The sequence below is a fragment of the Saccostrea echinata genome, unplaced genomic scaffold (genome assembly GCF_033153115.1).
Source record: "Saccostrea echinata isolate AGI-Se365-2 ecotype Australia unplaced genomic scaffold, CSIRO_AGI_Sech_v1 ptg000015l, whole genome shotgun sequence".
NCBI classification, from domain to species: domain Eukaryota; kingdom Metazoa; phylum Mollusca; class Bivalvia; order Ostreida; family Ostreidae; genus Saccostrea; species Saccostrea echinata.
This window is the reverse complement of record NW_026889764.1, coordinates 6,438,657-6,460,156: the sequence shown is the minus strand read 5'-3', so window position 1 is coordinate 6,460,156 and position 21,500 is coordinate 6,438,657. Positions and strand designations below refer to the sequence as shown.

Here is a 21,500-nt window from a genome sequence, read left to right as displayed (position 1 = left end):
ATATTTGGTTTCTCACAATCCTTAAATCTTTCTATTGTGGCTATCTATGCTTCCTTTAAACTTGGTTGATATCATGTGTTCTATGATCCACCACAAGCTGTAGAACAGAGGTCCTTCTTCTTACAGGGTTTGTTGATAAGAAATGTTCATAACTGAAAAGACAAATTGTTTCCCATCTATTAGAATTTTGCAGACCTTTACTGAAATATGAAGATTACAAACAGTATTTAAGCTCAAAGGTGCATTGAAACATTACTAATTGTGAGCATAGCAAACATAGATCTTTAAAACATCAGAGGTGGGATCAGTTGCCATGGAGGAATAAGCATCCCCTGTCAACTGGTTACACCTGCTGTGAGCTCCTTGTCATAATAGGGAGAATGGATAAATCTGTTGACAATTCAGTATAAAAATAATGGCCTAACACTTTCTGTATGAAAAACATCAGTAAACATTTGACTTATGTGTAGACTATATTTGTTAACAAGGTCATTGTATCAAACCAGGGTTTGACATTTTCTTTTATGACTACTATACAAGTCGGGCTACTTCCCATAATTTTGACTAGCACTGACCGTAAAAACACTTAAGCCCCGACCAAACTTAATTTTTTTTTCTTTTTATAACCTGGTATTTTAGTGAAAAAAGTTCGAAACAATACTATCTCTCGCATGTATTAAGATAATACATTTTGTCAGACTTTTCCATAGGTCGCAGCCCATTGAGTCGGGTTAAACAGAACATGCAAATATTATAGGGCTGGCTTTAAAGAACATGCAAGGAACTTTAAAAAATTATTACCGTAAATATAAATAAATTAAAGAATATATTATTCGATATATATTATTCAATAATTTTCATACCAATTGATACTGAATGAAGCTAGTTTCGATCGCAAATTGTCTATTACAGCCAGGATAAAAATAAGGATTAATTGTGTCATGCTGTGAAGTTTTCTTTTTCAGAGCGATGGCTGTGTTTACAATCAGAAAATTAAAAAAATATTGTTTAAAAAGTTTATAGAACATTTATTTGAAAGACTGAAATGTGAGATAACATTATTTTATTCACACAACTAGTCGGTCTAGATCACGAACATTTGACACGACCGGACCACTCATTTACTAGACTGGGTCAGTTGGACATGCCTTAGTGTCAAACCCTGCAAACACAGAATTTGCAAAATGTTGGCTATACCTATACCTGTATACCTTGGCTATACAACTTATATGCCAATAGCTTGCCCCATTTTAGTAATTGTTTGTACATACATGTAGTACACATGCTCTTGCCCTTTGAATCAAATGGGAGACATAAACTCCATATGCAGGTGATAATGCTACATAAGTAAGGTAAGTTAATAATTATAGAAAAATGAAAGTTTATAATAAAGTTTAGTTGTTACTTTGCCATTAATGTCTTTATCTAGTAAAATATTCAAATATGAAACAGATGCATCAGCCTCTGTGGTGTCTTTAATTTTGAGTTCAAAGGGATATACATGTGAATAAAAAAAAGTTAAATACATGTATAATGAACAGTGATCAATCTCAAACAATCTATAAAAAATACAAATCTGTGAGAGCCTGGATAAAACAAGGACCCCCTGGAAATCCCAGAGGTGGGATCAGGTGCCTAGGAGGAGAAAGCATCCTCTGTTGACCTGTCACACCAGAATCAATTAATGTAGGAATAAAAATGAATAATTACTATCCATTGAAAAAGCATCATCAATATATTTACATGTACATAATATATCTAATCATGTACCGGTAGTATGTATAGGATAGGAAATACAAAATATAATTAAACATAAAATAGTGTATTTTCAACTTAAGGTCATAATATCATTTGTTTCATTATATTTAATCATGTAAATAATGTACCTGACCACCAACATATGGCATGTGGCTTAATTGTGCTATAGTTAAGCATGTATCAAAATTTAATTCTAATTATAGCTTTGCTTGGTGTTCACATGGAGTTAATGCAAAGAAATTTAATGTACAGTAAATTAATTTGCATTATTCGCATTAAGGGGGGACAGGACACATGTCACATGATTGAATTGACTGCATCATAGTCAAAAGGGCTGACAAATAGATTTTTTAGGCACTTGTCTGAGGGCAAGTGCACGGTCAAAATTTACTTGCCCTACCTGAATTTTTGCTTGCCCCACCATCATGACCATAATCTAATACTGTATATATTTATATATATTCCAAAAAATAGGAAGACAAATAATGAGTAGATCATGCAAGCCCCTGTGTCTAGCTCTATTTCTATGACTTACCGGTACATATGGATTTAATTTTTTAAAGTCACTTGCCCACGGGCAAGTGGTTGATAAAATTTCACTTGCCCACCCTTAAAATTCACTAGTCATGGGCATTGGGCAATGGGATTTGTCATCCCCTTAGTTACTGTTAATGTAGGTGCTAAACGTTGTTAAAATCAGCATTTTTTGTGTAATTTTTGTTCAACTTGTTAAGCTTAAACATTTAATGTAAAATAATTAAGAGTTTTAAATGATCGTGTAAATTGTGAAATTGATCGATCCACCCATCTATTTCTTTATGCTACAGTCTAACGAGTCAGTGATGTCATATATGATCTCTCAGTGCAATGAGATCATGCAGGTATATGTTGGTTACCTGGTAAGACTTAGTCAGTTTATAAACATAGAAACCATATACCTAAAGCATTAGGTCTATGATAACAGATCACAATCAAGGCATCGTGATGTATTTTTTGAAGCAGGAACTACAAAAATAATTTTTACATGTTTAGTAGCAAAGATTCTCTGAATTAATATTTCATTTCGGTTGTATAAGTTTTCCTGTGACGTCACAGTTGTTTTTCCCGTACTCGGAAAATGTAAAGATGAAGCGTTTTTACCACGCTTATGTCTTGTTCAATTCTGTCCTCTGTGATATGAGGTAATTATCTTCACCTTACGATATTGCTACAGTTGATTACGGTACTATGAAGAAGGACTTCAGTTCAATCGTAAATCTTCAAATATTTATTGACAGAATTATTTCCCAAATGAATTTTTCATCGTTGAAGATGTCTTGAAAAGTATTCATCCAATCCATATACATTGTAAAATAGCAAAAATGCTTAAAGAATTTTAATTCTATATATATTCTGAATACTTGAAGAGATGCATGTCCTTATACATATTTCTTGTTTGTGCTTAAAAATTTCCATTTTAGACTTAGTTATGGACCCGTAAAGACGAAGAACCAAAACTATTTACAGACACTGTGAGGAGCGATTTTTGTATGGCGATATCACTTAAATAAGTCAAGAAATCTGAATGCAGAATTACTTTTAAAATGTGTAGGACATATTAAGTTAAAAATATACAAAATATGAAAAAAATTCATTGACTAGATTTTTTTCAGCTCAAGGCCCTGTTCCTCCTTAAATTCTCTGTGTGAATGTGGTCCAAATTTAATCTGCAGTAACTTACAATTAATTGGAATAAAACCCTCCTTGTGTAGAGGACATTAAATGTACATATCTCATACTGTACATCCTCATCAAAGTTTCACAACCAGTTCATACATATTCTTGTCAGCTGTCAAAATCACATTCGCATGATTAAAATGAAAGTAAACGTTAAGTTGAATACCGATCCCGATTAGAATCAAGACCAAGGACTGTTAAGGACCCTCTATCATGATCTATACACTAAATCAAAAATGTTTTTATTCCAAGATAAATAAATTGAACACTTTATTTACATGCTTTCTCACTCAAGTAAATGTGTAGAGATTTCTGTCAATACTTTAAAGTCTTTGAATATTTTTCTTAGGGTGTAAATATGCCATGTACCCTGGCTATGTTGAACATGTTGAAATTCAAGAAAATAAAATAGATCTGATTAGCTCATTATTTATACCTTTATACAATATGATTTTCTCATTCAATTGTTAAAAATGCTTGCATTAATTGAAATTCAGTAACAGACTGTTAGGATTTCCCAGGGCAAATAAGTCTCTATCTCCATAAAATACCATAAAATCAGAGCTCTTTTGGTGTGCAGTATATACTACAGTGTTATTAATTTGTATGTGAAAACTGAAATTAAAATAATCATGGAGGGTAAAAAATTGGGGGGGGGGGGGGGTTACAATCTTTCAGATTTCTTCTAATTCCATCACAAAATATATAAAGAAAACTTAATTTATGCAATCTAAGTAATACACACTGTCAGATGATGACATTTCTTGCTCATTTGAAATAAAATATTATATTCTTGGCACACAGACTTCTTCACTATCAACAACATGTTTACCTTTTAAATTAAATTTTAATAATCTGGTTAAGTGGTAACAGATCTAGATTCTCTTTATTAACAAACTTCTCTTAACATAATTGTTCACTCAGGTTTACAGAGTCTGCCAATCGATATCAAACATTAATTAATAGAGTCCCTCTGAAAGATTATGAGGCCCTTTATATTTTTTGTTGTATATTTAAATGTCTTGTCTTATTATTTTTGATACACTTACAAATAACTTGTTCCTAAATACTAAATAATGAGTAAACTTGAGTTTGGTCTGAAATTACTGTGCCTTTCCAGTCACTGCACTTAAAAATACTAAATGCATCTGCTGTACGTTTTACTCACATTAAAGTGTTGGTTATATACTGTAGATCGAAGCACAAATTTTCGTGGGGATAAAATTTTGTTGATTTGAATCCGAGAAGGTTTTGTGGGCATTAAATTTCTTTGTTACGAATGTAACCCGACTCATTATACATGTATTGTAAAGTAAAATTTCATGTGGGGATTTAATTCTGATGATAATGTAAACAACAAACAACTGTCGAAATAAAGGAATATAATTCAATCTGCTTTTAAAGTATATATTGTATACCGATATATATACATGTATATAAAATGTAGCTACTCTGGCCTTTCTATTGATAATGTAGATAAGTGAGCAAAGTCATCTAGTGTGATTACATTTTTTATTACTTTGAGGGGAAGAATCATAAAACCTGTTGAAGTTTTTGATTTTTTTAATTTTAATTACCCCTAATTAATCCTATAGGAATATGGCCTCAGACCAGTGATCGAGTTTTCATAAAGAATGAATAGATCCAGTTTTACATACTGCCAATGTTAGCTTCAGTAATTTATGCATGATTAATACCATATTCCAAAAAACAAAAATGACTTTTCCCTGCATTTTCCAGTGCCTCATGTTAGAATGGGAGGGAGTTAGAAAATTTGCAAGATTTCAAACAGCTACACATGCTACATAAATCTCTGTTATTTATGTCTCTATCGGACACCCTTGATGACAGAAACATTTTGAAGGATTTATAAATATTGTAAATGTTCAATCATAATTCCATATAACATAATTGTATTCTCTGCAGTTGGAAAATCTTTTCATTTAAATCTTTTTAAAAATCCCTGAATGGAAGTAAATCTCTTCATTTTAAATTTCAGTGGTTGAATTATACCCCAATAAAAAAATGATTGTATAGTGTGTACCCCTCCTTCTTTGTCTTTTTTTTTGTTTTGCTGAAAATAAAAGTGTGCACATCATAAAAGAGAATTTATAGTAGTTCGTATTATTTTGTTTAATATATTACATGGTATGCCCCGACCACAACAATAGCCAATGGTGTTATAGTGTTAATTATCTGTCCTGTACATGTTTATAAAAATGGAAAATAGCTAAATGATGAAAATTATCGGTATGACAGTCAGTTGCAAACATCTTTTTTTTTTTAATCCTATTTAGATAATTTTATTTTACTTTTTATCTGGACTATTATTTGTGAAGTTCTTTGTCTTTTAAACTGAACCTTTAATTTTTTTTTATGATACTGGCACAATTAACTGATAACATACAGACTTAATTTTGAATTCATTGATCCTCCCAAATATTTGCCGGTCTTGGACCGACAGACTGTCATTAAGGTATTACATGTAAATCAGTACTGATTCATCATGTTCATGACAGGAAAAGGTATACAGATCATGCTGATACACAAACACATCATCATGAACACAGATCATTAGAACTTAGGTAGTGTTTGTTTTTTTCCTGACGTAGCTTTTCACTATTAAATGAATATTATATAATTGCATTCATACCATAAACTTCTCCCTGCCGTGTTCTGAGTAGCCATGAACATTAATAATTTCTCATCTGAAATCAATCTTTCTACCTGAAATGTATTATAATATACATGTAAGTTTTAAAACATGCATGAATTCCATGATAAATAGGAAAAAAAAATTAATTACTGTAACTTAAATTAGTAGAAGTCGCATCATATTCATGAATCATCACAGCTATATTTACATATTCTCTCAAAATTGCCCCAATGCAATAATGAGTGCATGTCAATAAAAATGACAAGTATCAATCTTTAAATTCTGACACACATTAAAATTAGGGCATGTGACATGTCACTGTCTAAATGCACAGCATGTCTTTGACATTAATATCAACTTATAAAGCTGCACTATACCCTCAGTTTGCAAGGGCTAGAAGACCACGTTGAAGCAGGGACCTCTACATGCTTAACAATTATATCATTATGTCCCTGGAAGAAGTAGACAGTCCCCCTCCCCCTTTCATCATTTAAACTTGCAGGAATTATTTCTAATGTTTACGCCTCAGTCGTACATGTGTTTTTAGTTGACAGCTTAATATGTACACAATATTAACAATGATTTTAACAGCCCACGTACCTATATATAAGCCAGGCAGACTGAACGTTTCCCCGGCCCATAACACATGGCGTGACCGACTCTACTTTCGTTTTTAATATGAAACCTTCGAACTTTGCATGACACATAAACAAGATGCGAAACACAAGAAAACATTTAAAATTTCTGACAGTATATTGTGGTACACAATGCAAAAGATCAACGTTGATTTGAAATATGCTATTAGATACAGATACAGAAATAATTTCTCTCCGCGGGTACAACGTACATAGGTCAATACGGAATGTACGTGTTTACCTTCCCACAGACATCCATATATAGAAAAGATTTCTTTATGTTTTTACTAACATTAATAATAATAACTTTTAGTAAATTGGTTTTTACCATTTATACTGCAATTATGCAACGATGCACATTGTAACTATACAGCATATACATGCATGTATACATACCGTAGGAAAATTCTAGAGTAGACAATTAATGTCATAATGGACACATCTTTACTATTAATTCATAGGCCATATTTAATACATTAAATTTATTTAATTTATTTACAGATTTTGTACTTACCTTTTACAAAGTTGACTTCGTCCCCATGTACATGACTAAGTGTGAAACGGGTACTTTATTATGATGTCATTTACGACGTCATTTGTGTAACGAGCATGCGCACTTGCAATGTGTGTAAGTCTCGCCGAGAAGAAAAAATGATGGATCGGTGGTCATCGTATACACACTCATTACACAGATCTCATGAATCCGGTCAAATTAACACTTCAATTTTTCGAAATCGGATGCATCCTAGGACAGTTTCTAGTTGATTTATGACAAAATCCAACTGAACACCACCATTTCGTGTTCATTTGGATTTTTCCGTGTTCATTTAAACATGTGCAGTCTAAAGCACGTGTCCAATTGACAGGGTTTACAAACACACACACACACACCCTGTGTGTTTGTAAACCCTGTCAATTGGACACGTGCTTTAGACGGCACACGTTTAAATATATACATTTGTGGTATCTCTCTATTATATAAACATGCAGAGAGCAAATAACTTCATACCTGTATGAAGTTTTTCGAAGGTCATAGGTCATTACGTGACCTAATCACACAGCGCAGTAATATCTACATAAAAAGACTTACTCCACTAAGCAATATAGCATGTTTTTCATGCATAAAAATGTACAAAATACGCAAGTAAAATAATAATCATTTTATTTACAATGTAAACGAGTATTTAATACAGTTCTTGATCGATTTTACATAGAGAATAGATGACTACGTGTTATAAGTTTCATGTCTGAGCTGCATAGTCTCAACGTTTACCCTTATTTTTCTAGCAGACCTCTGAATGCTATAATTTTTTTTCCATTAAACTTTACTCACAATATATTTGAAAATCTGTTGGAAAATATCAATGTAATGCAATCACGCCACAAACAGCTGACAAACACTGCACTTTGGAAGTTCGGTAGGCACACCTCCATCATCGAGATCGTTGTGACGTTGTCTTAACAATGTAAGCTGTCGCCAGTGTCTCCATGTCAACATCATAAATTAATAAATATGCCTTACTGAAATCGTAGATTTTATGTTTTTGATCAAATTTTGTACTTGATTTCAAGTTATCTGGTCCGGACAAGTGTCTCCATCCATCCCTTTCCGACCGCAATTCCTCCAACTTTTTAGTATCAAACATCGGACGTGTTTCTTAATTGAGTTTTTTAACATCGAATATGGGTTCTCATGAATACAAAAATTCCCAGACACATGCTCACTATAATAATTGATCACAAGTAGCCTTTCACAGAATATTTCCTTCAAAACAATCCTTTGTCAGGTAAATTTGAAGCGTAACCGCTTTTCAAGCCGATTTACACCTAGCGTAATTTGTCAAAATCTACGACGTACAGTTAGTGCAATATTTATATTCGATTACATTCGATTGTCCGTCTCAAATGTATATATAAGTAATAAATAACAAGTTTAAAAACTTCAATGGGAATTGAAGTGGGTCGGTACGTGATCAAATCTTCTGAGAAGGCCTTCGGCCTTCACAGGATTTGATCACGTGACCGACCCACTTCAATTCCCATTGAAGTTTTTAAACTTGTTATTTATTTCTTAAATGAACACGGAAAAATCCAAATGAACACGAAATGGTGGTGTTCAGTTGGATTTTATCATAAATCAACTGGAAAATGTCCTAGGATGCATCCCATTTCAAAAAAATGAAGTGTTAATTTGACCGGATGCATGAGATCTGTGTAATGAGTGTGTATAAGATGACCACGGATCCATCATTTTTTCTTCTCGGCGAGACTTACACACATTGCGAGTGCGCATGCTCGTTACTCAAATGACGTCGTAAATGACATCACAATACAGTACCCGTTTCACACTTAGTCATGTACATGAGGACGAAGTAAACTTTGTAAAAGGTAAGTAAAAAATCTGTTAATAAATAAATGAAAAATTTTATGTATTAAATATGGCCTATGAATTAATGAGTAAAGATGTGTGTCCATTATGACATTACGGCATTATTGTCTACTCAATATTTTTCCTACGGTATGTATACATGTATATGCTGTATAGTTACAATGTGCATCGTTGCATGATTGCAGTATAAATGGTTAAAACCAATATACTAAAAGTTATTATTATTAATGTTAGTAAAAACATAAAGAAATTTTTTCTATATCTACATGTATGTCTCTGGGAAGGTAAACACGTTCCGTATTGGCATTTGTTGTACTCGCGGAGAGAAACTATTTCTGCATCTAATATTTCAATTTCATTGAATCAACGTTGATCTTTTGCAATGTGTAGCAATATATATTGTCAAAAATTTTAAATGTTTTCTTGCGTTTCGCATCTTGTTTATGTGTCATGTCAAGTTCGAAGGTTTCATATTAAAAACGAAAGTAGAGTCGGTCACGCCATGTGTTATGGGCAGGGGAAACGTTCAGTCTGCCTGGGTTATATATAGGTACGTGGGCTGCTAAGATCATTGTTAATATTGTGTACACATTAAGCTGTCAACTAAAAAAACACATGTACTTCTGTGGCGTGAATATTAGAAATAATTTCTGCACATTTAAATTATGAAAGGGGAGGGGGGGGGGGGAGCTGTTTACTTCTCCCAGGGACATAATGATATAATTGTTAAGCATGTATAGGTCCCTGCTTCAACGTGATCTTCTAGCCCTGACAAACTGAAGATATAGTGCAGCTTATAATATAAGTTGATATTTATGTCAAAGACATGCTGTGCATTTAGACAGTGACATGCCCTAATTTTAATGTACAAAGATTTCAAAGTATGAGAATTTAAAGATTGATACTTGTCATTTTATTGACATGCACTCATTATTGCATTGGGACAATTTTGAGAGAATATATGTAAATATAGCTGTGACAGGGACCTATATACTAGTATATAGGTCCCTGACTGTGATGATTCATGAAAATGATGCGACTTCTACTAAGTTACAGTCATTAAAGAATATTTTCCTATTTATTTATCATCCTGGAATTCATGTTTTAAAACTGATGTTATTATTATAATACATTTCAGGTAGATTCATTGATTTCGGATCAGAAAATTATCAATGTTCATGGATTCCCAGAACACAGCAGGGAGAAGTTTATGGTATGAATGCAATTATATAATATTCATTTAATAGTGAAAATTAATTTAAGCTACATGTCAGGAAAAAAACAAACACTACCTGAAGTTCTAATGATCTGAGTTCATGTTCATGATAATGTGTTTGTGTATGTCAGCATGATCTGTATACCTTTTCCTGCATTGTTTCATACTACAGTCATGAGTCAGTGTTTTACATGTAATATTTATTTACCTTAATGACAGTCTGTTGGCCCAAGACCGGCAAATATTTGGGAGGATTAATAAATTTAAAATTAAGTCTGTATGTTATCAGTTAATTGTGCCAGTATAAAAAAATTAAAGGTTCAGTTTAAAAGACAAAGATCGAACTTCACCAGTGATACATATAGTCCAGATAAAGAGTAAAATAAAAATTATTTAAATGGGATATTAAAAAAAAGATGTTTGAAACTGACAGTCATACCAATAATTTTCATTATTTAGCTATTTTCCATAATAAACAGGACAGATAATTAATACTACACCATTGGCCATTGTTGTCATTGGGGTATACCATGTAATGTATTAATATATTAAATAAATACGAACTACTATAAATTCTCTTTTATTGTGTGCACACTTTTATTTTCAGCAAAAAAAAAAAACAAAACAAAACAAAACAAAACAAAACAAAAAAAAACAAAAACAAAGAAGGAGGGATACACACTTATACATGTATTTATTGGGGTATAATGCAACCACTGAAATTCAAAATGAAGAGATTTACTTCCATTCAGGGATTTAAAAAAAAAATAAATGAAAATTAAGATTTTCCAAATGCAGAGAATACAAGTATGTTATATGGAATTATGATTGAACATTTACAAATATTTATAAATCCTTCAAAAGTTTTCTGTCATCAAGGGTGTACATCATAGAGACATAAATAACAGAGATTTGCAGCTGTTTGAAATCTTGCAGTTTTTTTTTAACTCACTCCCACTCTAACATGAGGCACTGGAAAACGCAGGGGAAAGTCATTTTTGTTTTTTTTGAATATGGGATTAATTATGCATAAATTAGTGAAGCTAACATTGGTATTATGTAAAACTGGATCTATTAGCAATTACCGGTAGAATAAAAAAATCAAAAATTTCAACAGGTTTTATGATTTTTCCCCTCAAGGTAATAAAAAATGTAATCACACTAGATGACTCTGCTCACTTATTTACATTATCAATAGAAAGGCCAGAGAAGCTACATTTTATATATATACATGTATATATATATACAATACATGTATATGCTTTTAAAGCAGAAACATTCCTTTATTTCGACAGTTGTTCATTGTTAACCATAATTGTTAACATTATCTATTCAACGAAATTAAATCCCACATGAAATTTTACAATTCAGAATAATGAGTAGGGTTACATTCGTAACAACGAAATTTAATGCCCACAAAACCTTCTCAGATAACAAATAACAAAATTTTATCCCCACGAAAATTTGTGCTTCTACAGAATATAATCAACACCTTAATGCGAGTAAAACTTACAGCAGATGCATTTAGTATTTTTAAGTGCAGTGACTGGAAAAGCACAGTCATTACTCAGACCGAAGTCAACTTAAATCATTATTTAGTGTTAAGAAATAAGTTGTTTGTAAGTGTATTAAAAATACTAAACAAGACAATAAAAGACAAGACAATAACAACAAAAAATATAAGGGGCCTCATTATCTTTTAGAGGGAATCATTATTAATTAATGTTTGATATCGATTGACTGGCAGACCCTGTAAACCTGAGTGATCAATTATGTTAAGAGAAGTTTTTTAATAAAGAGTATCTGTTACCACTTTAACCAGATTATCAAAATTTCATTTAAAAGGTAAGCATATTGTTGATAGTGAACAAGTCTGTGTGCCAAGAATATTATATGTAATTTCAAATGAACAAGAAATATTATCATCTGTGTATTACTTAGATTGCATATTAAATTAAGCTTTCTGTATATATTTTTTGATGGAATTAGAAGAAGTCTGAAAGATTGTAACCCCCTCCCAATTTTTTACCCTCCATGATTATTTTAATTTCAGTTTTCATATACAAATCAATTACACTCTATGTCAATTTTAAATTATATTCCACTTGAATATACTGTACACCAAAGAGCTCTGATTTTATGGTATTTTATGGAGATAGAGACTGATTCACCCTGGGGTCTAAATCAAATTTAATAAATCTATTGAAATCCTAGCAGTCTGTTATTGAATTTTAGTTAATGCAAGCATTCTTAACAATTGAATGAGAAAATCATATTATATAAAGGTATACATAATGAGCTAATCAGATCTATACTTTACTTTCTTGAATTTCAACATGTTCAGCATAGGGTACATTACACCCTAAGAAAAATATTCAAAGACATTAAAGTATTGATGAACAGAAATCTCTACACATTGTTTATTTAAGTGAGAAAACACATGCAAATAAAGTATTCAATTTATTTATCTTGGACTAAAAACATTTTTGATTTAGTGTATAGAGGGTCCTTAACAGTCCTTTAATTGTCTTTAGTCTAATCGGGATCGGTATTCAACTTAACATTCACTTTCATTTTAATCATGCGAATGTGATTTTGACAGCTGAAAAGAATATGTATTAACTGGTTGTGAAACTTTGTTGAGGGTGTACAGTATGAGATATGTACATTTTATGTCATCTTCACAAGGAGGGTTTAATTCGAATTGAACGTAAGTTAATACAAATTAAATTTGAACCACATTCACATGGAGAATTTAATGCAAATAAGTTAATTCAAATTAATTTACTGCACATCAAATTTCTTTGCATTAACTCCGTGTGAACACTAAGCAAAGCAATAATTAGAATTAAATTTTGATGCATGCGTAATATAGCACGATTACATGTAAGCCACATGCCATATGTTTGTGGTCAGGCACATTATTTACATGATTAAATACAATGAAACAAATGAAAGCCACCAGTCCTCCTCAATGTTTGGAAATATAGGATTTTTTTTTAATATGATGACCTGAAATTGAAAATACAGTGTTTTATAAATAACTATATTTTGTATTTCCTGTCCTATACACACTAACGGTACATTACTAGATATATTATGTATAATGATATACTGATGATGCTTTATCAATGGATAGTAATTATTCATGTTTATTCCTACATTAACTTATTCAGGTGTGACCGGTTAACAGAGGATGCTTACTCCTCCTAGACACCTGATCCCACCTGTGGAATTTCCAGGGGGTCCTTGTTTTTTGCCAGGCACTTCACAGATTTGTATTGTTTATAGATTTTCTAAGATTGATCACTATTCATTATATTTAATTTTTTTCATTCACATGCATATCTCTTTGAACTCAAAATTGAAGACACCACAGAGGCTTATACATCTGTTTCATATTTGAATATTTTACTAAAGACATTAATGGCAAGGTAACAATTAAACTTTATGATAAACAGTCACGTAACTTTAATTTTTCTATTATTAACTTCTCTTACTTATGTAGCATTATCACCTGCATATGGAGTTTATGTCTCCCATTTGATTCAAAGGGCAAGAGCATGTGTACCAAGTACAAACAATAACTAAAATGAGGCAAGCTATTGGCAAATAAGTTGATGATACAGGTATAGCCAACATTTTGCAAATTCTGTGTTTGTTACAATGACCTTGTTAACAAATATAGTCTACAGATAAGTCAAGTGTTTACTGATGTTTTTCATACAGAAATTGTTAGGCTGTTATTTTCATACTGAAGTGTCTACAGATTTATCCATTCACCCTATTATGACAAGGAGCTCACAGCAGGTGTAACTAGTTGACAGGGGATGCTTATTCCTCCATGATAACTCATCCCACCTCTTTTGAGCTTGAATACTGTTTGTAATCTTGATATTTCATTAAAGGTCTTCAACATTCTAATAGATGGGAATCACTTTATCTTTTCAGTTATGAACATTTCTTAGCAACAAACCCTGTAAGAAGAAGGACGTCTGTTCTACAGCTTGTGGTGGATTATAGAACACATGATATCAACCAAGTTTAAAGGAAGCATGTATAGCCACATTAGAAAGATTTAAGGATTGTGAGAAACCAAATATGACAAATCAGAATAAATTCCATGGGAGTGTGAAAAAAGAGAATAGTAGAGTGTAATCCTCAGGACTTTCTTCAGACTTCCATAAAGTCAGGAAATACTGTTGAACTGACAAAATTAACAAAAATCATGATTGTCAAAAATTCAAGGAAGATGTGCAAGTTAAGACTAAGACGGATTTTAGGAGTTTTGATGACAAAGAATCAACCTTTGGAAATATGGCTTTAAACTTGGATCTCTTTATTGGTAATTGAATTAAACATTTATCTTGATTGTTAATAACCTAACAATTATGATTACTACCATTTAATTTTAACTAATTTTTACATGTAGTTTCTCTCATTGATTTTTTTAAATACATATATTTTCAATTTTCATGAAAGCTAAAGGACAAGGTGCATGTATGACTTTACACCCCCTCCCTCTTTTTGAGTTTTTAGCTCACCTGAGATGAAAGCTCAAATGAGCTTTTCTGATCACATGTCTGTCTGCCATATGTAAACTTTTCACATTTTCAACTTCTTCTCAAGAACCACTTGGCCAAAGTTAAGCAAAGTACAAAACATTCTTGGGTAATGGGGATTTTAAATTGTTAAAATGAAGGGCCAATTTCCCTTCCAAGGGGAGATCATCAGGAAAATGCAAATAGGGTGGGGTCATTGAAACATCTTTTTTCAAGAAGCAATGAGACAGAAAAGCTGAAACTTATATGGAAGCTTCCTGAGGTAGTGTAGATTCTAAATTATTTAAATCTTGCCACCGGGGGTGGGGGGGAGGGGGGGGAGGAGGGGGGCACGATGGGGCCACAATACGTACTTACTTATAGGAAAAATCTTTAGATATCTCCTTCTCAAGAACCACTGTGGCAGAAAAGCTGATAAGGTGAGGCCTCAATAGGGAATGGATGTTTTACATTGAAATATACAGGAAAAAAATCTTTAAAAATCTTCTTCTCAAGACTACTGGACTAGTAAAGATAAAATTTAGTTGAAAGCTTCCTGAGATAGTGTAGATTGTAAATTGTTCAAAACATGTCCCCTGGGGGTAGGGTGGGGCACAATAGGGGATCAAACTTTTACATTGAAATATATAGGAAAAAATTTTAAATATCTTCTTCTCAAGAAATATTGGACTAGAAAAGATGAAAATTAGGTGCAAGCTTTCTGGGGCACAATATAGGGATTATATTGGGTAAATCTTTAAAATGCTTAATTCTTCTCAAGAACAACAAAGCCATGATGAATCATATTAATGTGGAAGCATCCTCTGGTAGCGTAGATTCATTTTTTTTTTAAACAAATAATGGCCACTATATATCATCTTCGCTAGCCAAGGGCTTCTGATACGCTACTCTCCTCATAAACCCTTGGCATACGGTGCTGACAAAAGACGGGATTGTTTTCGTCACGTGATCACGCTTCTTACCAGGTACGCACAGATTGCATCATCGACAGAAATAAAAAGCGTATTTAAAAATATAATGTTTTTTAAAGAATAATTAACAAGAAGGTATTGAGTTATGTTGATTTGTTATTAAACAAGTTAAAATGCAAATTTACATCTTCAGTATAGATTCTTAATCACATATTTTGCACGTAGCTTAAGATATTGGATGACTCATAGAATGGCATGTTATCTTACGGATCGTTGTTTACTTGCGTTTTTCATTCCCGATATTAAAGAGTCAAGATATATCCCGAACGCAAATATCGTCATTTACAAAAAACAATTGCTGATTGGTCGAATGATGTCGACCAACTCCAATCACAGCTTGAGAAAAAAATCCCAACTTTTTTTAACACCGTATGCCAAGGGCTTATGAGGAGAGTAGCGTATCAGAAACCCTTGGCTAGCGAAGATGACTATATATATGATGGGGCCACAAAATACAATCAAAATTTTACATAGAAATACATGTATATTGGGGGAAAACCTGTTGCAGAACAGCAGGGCCAAAGTGACTCAGGTGAGTGTTGTGGCCCATAGGCCTCTTGTTTTGTTGTCAGCCCCTAGCTTTGCTTTGAATCTAATCTAATAAATGCTTTCTCATTTAAAAATTACAAAGTCTAGAGTAAAGATTCATTGAGTTAAAAGTAGGGATGAGTATCGAAATGCAAAAAAAATTAATCATGACAATATTTTGACTTAATTGTGTTTTATGATAAATATTGATGCATATCACTTTTTTTTTACTTCTGTTCTACGTGTTCTACTGTAGAATATAAAAAATCATAAAAGTTTTCACTGTAAAATTGTTAGGAATAAATGCATTCTTCAAACATTATGAAATAAAGTTTGTTTATAAATATAATTTATAAAATAATTAATACAAAATTCTATATCTCAAAACAAAAACAAACAAACAAAAAAAAAAAACGAAAAAAAAGAAATTACATTTTGTAAAGTACAGTGTACTTTACGATGACTTGAATTCTTTTCTAATTTTTAAATTGACAAATAAAAAAAAAAGAGTTAAGATAATTTATTGCTTTTAACTGGAAACCAACTTCAGTTGAAAGGTATCTCCATATACTGGTATAACAATACACCCCTAATTAAAAGACTATGTGCGACAAATAAAGGACATAATTATATATTTAATGAATTTATAATTGCAATAAAATCATTAGATACTTTTAGATAAAATCTGTTGAAAGCAGACATGTCAATTAATTTTGTAAATTTAACCGATAAGAGGGATATGCTGAAGACATTAAGTGTATATGTAGACAACATATTTAAACAAGAGTACATGTTTCAAGGAACACATGTGTCACCTGCTTTGTAGTTTCATTTCAGGTGTAAACAAATCTATGAGTGCATGGTCAGCTTTTTACTTAATTACTATATATAAAGTATGATAAACTGATAGTTCATGCATTTGCCTGTAAAAAAAAGACATACATGGATTAAGTATACGACTGCAATAGAATCTGACAATCAAAGAAAATATGGTTCCTTAACCCTCAAAGACATGTCAAATAAACATTTAAATTTGAATTTATTAGAAATAACTATTTATCATTTTATTAATTGTTTCCAACAATCCTCCAAAAGATTTCAGTCTGTCTTTACTGCAACCATTGTCAGTCTTCACGATCCATTGTTGAATACTGATCCCGATGTATTTTTATGGTATTTTAAATATATGTATAAGTTTGTGTGGTATCAGAATATTATACAGTTTCAAAGTACTTTTTCATGAGCTAAACATTTTTCCAACAAGCATTCAAAAGAGATTTCAGTCTATCTTTACCATGTGTTTACTGCAAATCTTAGTCTACATGATCCATTATGAAATACCCATCACGATTTATTTTCATAGTATTTGAATATACTAAAGTTTGTCTGGTAACTGAATATCATAGCCGGTTTCAAAGTACATAATCATGAGATCATGAACATATATTAATGCTAATTATCTAAACCCTGCCTCTCAAAATTCAATATTCATAAGTTTAATTAACTGCCCAAGATATTTTTTGCAAATAAGGTCAAATGTCAAGGTCAAGTGGATTGTAATGCTGATATTTTTTGCCTTATGACAAATAGTATACATGCTAAATAGCATAGACTTACCACTTAAATGTCAAATATATGTTGTATATCAGCACTATGAACTATTTTAAAGGTCAAGGTCACAAGGTCAGTACCTCCATGATAATTTACAAAAGCTGTAGTGCCAAGCAATGTATGTGCAAAATATCAAATCCATACCTCTAATTGAGATATAGGGTGTGACAGACAGACGGACAGCTAGACACAGACAGATGCTTGGTAAAGTGATCCCTCAGTGCCGATCTGCAGGCGACACCGAATAGTGAATGAATTCTAGCAATGGACAGGCTTTCTACAGCGCAGTGTATATATGTGAAAACTTCCTACACACAATATTGTCATTAAAAAGCCCCTGCAACCTTTACATCTAATATTCTTGATAATTACTTTCTTCAAATTTTAATCTGCCATAGCAAGAATGATGCAAGTGATGAAAAATATTTGCTAAAAAGGATCAATTAAAATTTCTAATGTTTAAAAAATGTTTTCTTTACTCTTTATTCATCATAATTTTATGTGAATCTAGTTTTAAATTTTATATTCTGTTTTAATCACCAAATGTAAGATTATCACTATTTAGAAAAAAAATTCTCAATTAAAAAAAAGTTGGGTCTTTTAACTTTTGAGGGGGTGTAAACTTCTTATTTTATTAGTCCCCTGTCGGTGAAACTGGAGGGGACTATAGGTTTTCTCCTTCACGGTCTAACTGTCAGTCTGTTCCATTTGGTTTTCCACACTTCTTTGTTTTATTTTACAGCTATGCTCTGAAAAGTGGGGTTTTCCTTTTAATTTATTTAGTAAGCATGTTCTACATGTATATGACACATCATGTTCATGTACACATGTACTTAGAGATCAATATTTTTATGATGTTCATTTTTAAATTAATGAATAAACTACTGTTTTAGAGAGTCTTCAAAATATTTGCACACCGTATGTAATTATTTTAATCCCCTACCAGTGACACCGGAGGGGAGTACAGGTTTCCCCCTTATCTGTCCATCAGTCTGTCTGTCAGTCTTCGTCACTTGGTTTTCTGGATTTTTTTTTTCTAAACACTCGCAGATACATGTGTATTCAGCTGATTTTAAGTATATGTGAGTGTACCTGGATAAGTTACAGATCAAGTTTGCATTTCATTACACTTTGTTGATTTTTGACAGAATTATAGCCTTTGGGAACCAGATTACTGTGACTTGCCAGTAGCTTATGCAATACTATCAGGATGATTGTTATTTTGAAATTTATTTTCATTTACAAAATAACAATTAACATATACATATAACAGTAGAATGTATAAGGATTACATTTAAAACAAAAATAGCACATTATAAGTACATGTACATTGTAGGGCAACATACAGTTTATAAAATGATAATGTATAAATATGCAGGAAGGATTTTATGATTGGACGTGTTTTTTTTTAAAACATGCTTGATTAAATGATCATTTAAATTTAATTTCAATATAGATGCATGCATGATGGTGGGCTGAAGAAGAAAACCAGGACAAATGAAAATTCCTAGTGTTCATCAGAAAAAATGATCGAATCATGCAGCCATTTTGAGTGCTTGAATGCCCAACTGAGAGAGCCAGCCAATGCGGAAAATATTTCTTGGAAGTTACACCAAATCTGCTGTGACAATTGAATTAAAGCTTTAAAAGTACATTTAAAAACATACTGCCTTAAAATTACATTTGTATATGGTGTAATTATTTCAAGGAGATACAACACACCTGGTTAACAGTAAGGTCCATAGCTAAACCTGGATATGGAATTTAGCTCACCTGATTCAAAGGCTCAATTGCAAAGGTTCAATCGCAATTCTGATAAAAAGAAGTCTTTGGTGTCCAACAATGCATTATTTATATGTTTGAGTGTTTACCTCCATTAACTTTTAACATTTTCTAATTTTTTTTAACATTTGGTCAATGTAAACCACATTTGGTACAATGTATCTCAGCTTAAAAGGAGTTATAAAGCTTATTCAAATAAAGGGCTGCATCCTTTTCCAAGGGGAGATAATGAAGAAATATGAAAAATGGGATAATGTCAAAGACATTTAAAAACTTTCATTTTATGATCTATTTGGTCATATAAGACAAATGTTATCCAAGAGTTTTCTTAATGAGCATAGATTCAAGTTTTTTTCATTGCCCCTAAGGTGAGGGTAGAGCTGCAGAAGGGGTTAAATGTTTTGCATGAAAATAGGTATAAGTGAAAAACTAGCAGGGTGACATAAATCAAAGTCATATGCAAACATTACAACATCATATGGATTTAATTTTGTTCAAATTATAGACATTGGGGCTAAAAGTAAGGTTTTCATTTTGCATGTATCTATGTGTCAACATTTAAATTTGTTTAATTTATGGGCATTGGGGTTAGAAACGGACTGAAATTAGGGTTTAAATTGTACATGTATAGAAGTGTCAACTTTTTTCATAGGAATATGGAGGGGGAAAATCTTTAAAAACAATCTTTTTAAGAACAGTAGACACAAAATGTCTCAGGCAAGCATTTTGGCTTTTGGCATCTTCAGTGTATTACATTTTCATTCATATAATTTTAAGATCATAAAAGTACACCCTAGCTTTTCTGAAGAAACAAAGTGAGTTTAATTTTTTAAAATAATAAATGATTTTAATGGAAAAAGATGAATTAAGCCTAGTCATAAAGGTCCAGTTTTCATTTTGAAGTCTTTGTGAGGGTTTTTACTTATTTGAGAAGTAATTTGAATTTGTACTTGGTTGTGTGTGGCACATATCTATATCTGTGTAAACCAGTATATTATATGCAAATATTGTTCAGAATTAGTTGACTTATTAATGAAATTAATCGTAAAGATTCAAGTGATCCTTCTGGTCAGGTGTTTTTTTTATTACAAGTTCTTTTTTATCATTTTTTTTAAAATCAAATTTGAAATTATGTAAAGAGATAGGCATTATTTACTATTTATATTTCAAGTCTCAGTGGAAGTAATGTTTGAGGTCCAAAATTGAAATATATCAGTCTGTTTTAATATTTGATCTCCTAGCCTAGCCCGTATTCTTCAATGTGCTAAAATATTCTCATTATATAAATGAATTAATAAAGTAATAAAGTAAATTTGTATTCATTTTTATCAAATATCTATGTATATCTTAAAAGATTCTTTGTTTGCATTTGCAATACCCGGTAACATGCCTCAGGCTGGCCCTACCAAATCTAGGGACCAAAATTTGTCACTCTCCCTGCCACCGTCCTTTACAACTTGGAGTTTATGATGAACTAGTGAATTGTGTATGAAATTACGTATGACTTGGGGTGTGGTGAAGTTTGAGATTGTGATGGCTGGGGCCATGAGAGTTACTTTGTTCAAGGAAAAAACGCTACTGAAAGACACACGCTTGGGTTTTTCTACAATAAAGAGTACTAAATTTCATGGGTGATATTGAGGATATCAAATCTACATTCAATAAAGAAATCAGTG

The 21,500-nt window shown here is 31.9% G+C and overlaps 2 long non-coding RNA genes across 3 annotated transcripts; one reads left to right on the top strand and one right to left on the bottom strand.

Moving 5' to 3' along the window:
- Window positions 1-4: 4 nt before the first annotated feature.
- On the bottom strand, window positions 5-6,909 carry LOC133187456 (uncharacterized). The gene is made up of 3 exons (XR_009721196.1): window positions 6,731-6,909; window positions 6,128-6,201; window positions 5-152 (listed from the first exon to the last, which is right to left on the bottom strand). It is a non-coding gene; the product is annotated as an uncharacterized LOC133187456 (long non-coding RNA).
- A 2,758-nt stretch (window positions 6,910-9,667) lies between these two features.
- Window positions 9,668-21,084, top strand: LOC133187454 (uncharacterized). Of its 2 annotated transcripts, XR_009721193.1 has the most exons (4): window positions 9,668-9,704; window positions 10,293-10,367; window positions 14,322-14,715; window positions 19,499-21,084. It is a non-coding gene; the product is annotated as an uncharacterized LOC133187454 (long non-coding RNA). The 2 variants fall into 2 exon arrangements; XR_009721194.1 differs by lacking the exons at window positions 9,668-9,704; window positions 10,293-10,367 and adding an exon at window positions 13,024-13,080.
- The last annotated feature ends 416 nt before the right edge of the window (window positions 21,085-21,500 follow it).